The following is a 5,199-nucleotide window of genomic DNA, read 5'->3' on the forward strand; positions in this document are numbered from 1 at the left end:
CGGTCATTATTTTGTTGTTGTGAGCTGGAAGTAAAGTGTGCTGTCAGACATCCGGCTGCTTGGTATTCACCCGCCGTCGTCCAAACAGCTCCTCGGGCTGTTGTGCGAAACCTTGAGGTGACGTTTGTGTCAGGGTTTGTGCTTTTGTTTGTGTGTGTGTGTGTGTGTCTGCGCGTGTGTGTGTGCGGTTACGTTTGTGTGTATGTGTGGGTGCATTTGTGTCTTAGAAAATGAGCCAGATAAAGAGCTTATATCTATCCTAGGATTGTATCCGAAGCTGGTTTGTCGCAGCGGGGGACTGCGGGAGATGTTTGTGTTTTTGTGTGGATCTCTGTTTATGTGTGTGTGTGTGTGTGTGTGTGTGTGTGAGGGAGGAAGAAAGAGATAGAGCGCCGGTAATTCAGAGTGCAGATAGTCGTCAGCGATGCGGCGTCTTGTTGCGATGTTCTGCAGCGCTTATCGGCCGTTTCTGCACTAACAAGAGACCTCAGCGGGATTATCTTGGTAGAAGAAGAAGAAGAAGAGTGGAAGATTCACTCGGCTGCAGTGGAACACACCGACTCCGACTGCAACAAACTTAATGTTTTTTCTAACCTTTATTTACCCGGGGAATGCAGACAGAGCGCCGTGTTCTTTCTTTCTCACCATCCTCCTGCTTCACATTCATAGCCTTCAGCTCGCCGGCTCCCGGGAGCCGCCCGGCGCGACCTCGGTCTTCTTCTCTTTTTCCCACCGAGCAGCTCGACTGCAGCAGTTAGGGGTTTTAACTGACTTACTCCAGGGCATCTTGACAGGAGTTGTTGACGGAGAAGAAGAGCGTTTCTCGTTGTCTCCCCCCCCCCCCCCCCACTGTGGATTAGAACCAGTGACTTTCTGCCCACAAACCCACTTCTCTAACCTCTAGGATACAGATTACAGATTTCAGAAGGTGATTATGAGGGAAAATAAACAGACTTTTGATCATCTTTTGATTTTTTCGGTCAAAATCTTCCTCCATTTCTAATCATGTTATGAGTCACAACAGCAAAAAACGACCAACTGAACTCACTGTCCCAATACTTCGGCTTTATAAAGACCAATTTTAAGTAATAATTGATCACATTTCATGTAAATAAATGTCAGTTTTGCTACTCCATATTGCACACAACACAACACAACAGTGATCCATCCTATATACATTTGACAAAAGTGACACCTACTCTGTCAAAATGGCCGACAGTTCAAAATTAAAGCAAATGATGTCAATTTGTTATCTCTCAAATATCGAGGATCCAGTCTTATTTGTTCAGTCAAGGACTAAGATGATGTAAAAAAGTACCTGAGTTTGTTTTAAAGTAATAATCTGTATCATTCTCATGTAAATAAATATATGTTTTGCTGTTCTCTATGGCCAATTGCTCTAATTTAACAGTGATCCAACCTTCATCCAGCTGATGAAATCTTTTCCATTGTCTGTTCTAAAGCTCTTTCCTTGGAAAAATCCTCTTTCCAAATGACGACAGCACAAGATTAAAGCACATGATGACAGTTCATTATCTCTACACTTTTTTCCCAGGAGAATGTAACAGGAATGTTTCAGGACATTTTCGTGGTAAAAGTGAAATTGTTTCGGAGAAAGTTTCTTGTTTCCAGATTTTCTTCATTGTTTTATGATTGTTTTTTGAAAAAATTAAGTCATATTGGCATGAATCAAGTGAAATTTACTGAAACCAGCAAGATTATCTGCCAGTGCAGAGAGATAATTTGACTGAAAATATCATGAAATAAACTTGATAGGTCTGGAAACAAGTACAACACAGAGGATCCAGTCTTATTTCTTCAACCGAGGACTTATGTTACCTGAGATCATGTTATAAAGTTTGTTGCAAAGTAATAATCTGTAACATTTTCATATAAATAAACGTCTCTCTGCTCTAACACAACAGTGATTCAACCAGGGAAGAAGAAGAAGAAGAACTGAGTAGTTAGCATAAGCAGTGATAGCCACCATGGCTGAACAGACAGAGAGAAGAGAAACTCAAACTGCATCAACAGAAAATCCAAGCTCCGCCCACACTGTTTGATTGACAGGTGATCTGTGGGAAGAGCAGAGCAGAAACACCACAGCAGTGAGGCTGAGGGACAAAGATGGAGATGAAAAAAAGTTAATAAATGTTCATATAAATTATTACTTTAAACAATGAAGACACTTTTTAATAAAACACATTTCTCACATATTACCACTTTAAGATCACTGTCCCAATCCTTATGCTGTAATAAGACTAAGTTCTGCTTATTTTCCCAACATTAAGGCTTTAAAATAACTAATTTCCCTACAGTGACAGCCCGTTTATTTTCTTCATATTCATCTTTTGATGATATAATATTGTTTACTCATTATACTGCAGATGTGTGAACAGCCGAATCACTTTTATCACCGAGTACAATAAATATACATGAATCTGTCCCAGTGACATCAGACTCTTAAGGTCTTCAATGGAACTGAGGCGCTCAGTTGTTGAAAGTTTTGAAAACGCCTTTTAATTTACTTTTACGGACGAACGTACTGAACTATTATTTATATCCAGGGTTTGACAGACATTTACGTTCCACACAAAGATAAAGACGCTGACAGAGATTAAGAGAGCGGATCTATTTTAGCAACAGAGATACAGTCGGCGCTCGGGTCGAAGGTCGCTTGGTGCGTCGGTATCAGAAGCTAAACAGCGCTCCCATTAGATAGACACTTCGTTTAGAAAAGGAACAGACATTTGATAGCGATTCGGGGGGAAACGGCACACGGGAGTCGGCCTATTTTAGCAACACAGATACATGAGGTATTTAGGACAAAGGCCGTCTTTTACTGCATTGATGTCAGAAGCTAAACAGTTTTCCTTCTTGTCAATTTGAGTCTGAGAAAGTTTTACTGGAGATTTGCAGTCCATTTGGGCCAGAGGAATGTGCTTGATGTTGTGTTCTTGTCACCCAGGAGCCGGTATTGATGTCTTTGCCGTCCCGGGACGGCGGGTTGTAGGGATTAAAATAAAACACTGTGTCCTTTGCCCTGAATATCATAGCGGAGTATTCAGTAAAGGATCTTCAGCCTGATCATGTCCAGCTGTCATGAGTGCATGTATGACTTCCACATGATATTAGACGTTTAGCCCTCAGACTAGTGTTCATTGTTAGAGACAATCATGTAAGAATAGACTTTATGTTAGTGTGTATTGTAGAAGTGGTTTTGACTAGTTTGAAGCATGTTACATTAGCCATGTATTGATTTCTTAGAAAAGGATGAACAAAGCAACTATACTGAAGTGTATAAAGAAACTGACATTTCTACCCTTTGTCAGAGAATATCCCACAGTCTACTGAAGTGTGTGTGCTTAAGGTTTTCTCTCCATGCATGTTTGAATAAAAAATCCACGGAAGACTTCTGAACCTTTGCTCATTCATTTTGACCCACAAGGGTGAAGCTCATTTTTCCCCTACAGGGTCAAAGTCGCTGTGCGGAGGAGCGCTTGGTGTATCTTAGCGGCGGCAGCGGTGATGTATTCAGGACAAGCGGAGCAGCAGAGAGCGGCCGTGACTCTCTTTGAACTCTTCTCTTCAAGAAAAGACACTTCACATCGTCTTCTTCCCTCTTTGAATCACACGCTCCTCTCCTGTATCTTCCTATCTTGTGCTTGTCAAAGAAATAATCAGATCTTCATTTCTCTCTCCTACATATGGAAGCCCATTCCCGCCACGCAATAAAATAAAAAATGACTGAATTGTGAGTTTTTTTCTTGCAATCGTGACTTTATATCTCACAATTCTGACTTTGTTTCTCCCACTTCTGACTTTTTTCTCACAATTCTGACTTTGTTTCTCCCACTTCTGACTTTATATCTCACAATTCTGACTTTCTTTCTCACAATTCTGACTTTATATCTCAGAATTCTGACTTTGTCTCACAATGCTGACTTTTTTTTCTCTCGCAAAAAAAGAAAAGAGGTCAGAATTGTGAGATATAAATTCAGAATTCTGAGAAAAAGTCAGAATTCTGAGAAAAAAAGTCAGAATTGTGAGAAAAAAAGTCAGAATTGTGAGAAAAAAAGTCAGAATTGTGAGAAAAAAGTCAGAATTGTGAGAAATAAAGTCAGAATTCTGAGAAATAAAGTCACAGTTGCAAGAAAAAAACCTCACAATTGAGTCGTTTTTTATTTTATTGAGTGGCGGGAATGGGCTTCCATACCTACATGATCATTCCAGGGCCGCAGAAATATTTTCATCTTTACTGGTGGCTCTTACGTAATATCAGTGAGCTAGGAATTAAAGTGATGTTGAACTTTGGTAGTAGCTTGAGTTGTGTATCTTCCTCCATGATAAAACCCCCAAATCTTTGATTATCTGTTGCTCCGGTAGAGGAGATTGAAGAATTGCATTTTTTTTTCTCTCTCCATTCATTGCCATTGTACGGATGAACAGTCTGAAAATCACACTTCTAGCACGTAAACAAACACAAACACAGCAGATCCTGACAATATATAAGAAAAAATTGTGCTAAAAAGTTTTTTAGGTGAATTGAATTTCTTCCCACCGGATTCCGGTGTTACTACCAAAGTTCAACATCACATTAAAGGGGCAATAAGAAAGATTTTTACTCTCCCCAAGCACAAAATGACCATAATGCATCTGCAGGGGTTGATAGGCTTGTTGATCAATACCAAGGACTCAATGATTGCTCCACCAGGTCCTGAGACTTCAAAAACTCACTTTCTGTCCCATGCTCTTTTTTTAGAATAAAAACTCCCTGCATTTTCAGCTGAGTGACCGGCTAAAGCGACTTTTTCTGGACGTAGGTTTTCGTCAGCGTCCGTTCAGCCAATCAGAGGCGTTCCTACGTTTGTTTTGTAAAAACTAGCGGCGAACACAGAGCCGACGGTCCGACCGAAACAAAGAGAAACCAGAGAAAGCGTGGTGGAGCGTTGGGATGACTGGAGGTTTTCCAGCTCAGTTTCTAATTGAATTTATAGTCTAGAGTCTGTTTCTTCTTGTTTCTATGAAGCGTCCCGTTAAAGTTGGAGTTATCTGAATAATTCCACCAGTTCAGCAGCAGTGCAGCAAACCTGCAGTAAAACAAGAGACTTCTGCAGCGGCTCCATCTGTATCTGTCCAGAGGAATTTAGGATTGGAGATTGAAGGTAGATAGACACTATGTTCAAGGTTTGTTACGTA

The sequence above is a fragment of the Centroberyx gerrardi genome, chromosome 23 (genome assembly GCF_048128805.1).
Source record: "Centroberyx gerrardi isolate f3 chromosome 23, fCenGer3.hap1.cur.20231027, whole genome shotgun sequence".
Lineage (NCBI taxonomy): Eukaryota > Metazoa > Chordata > Actinopteri > Beryciformes > Berycidae > Centroberyx > Centroberyx gerrardi.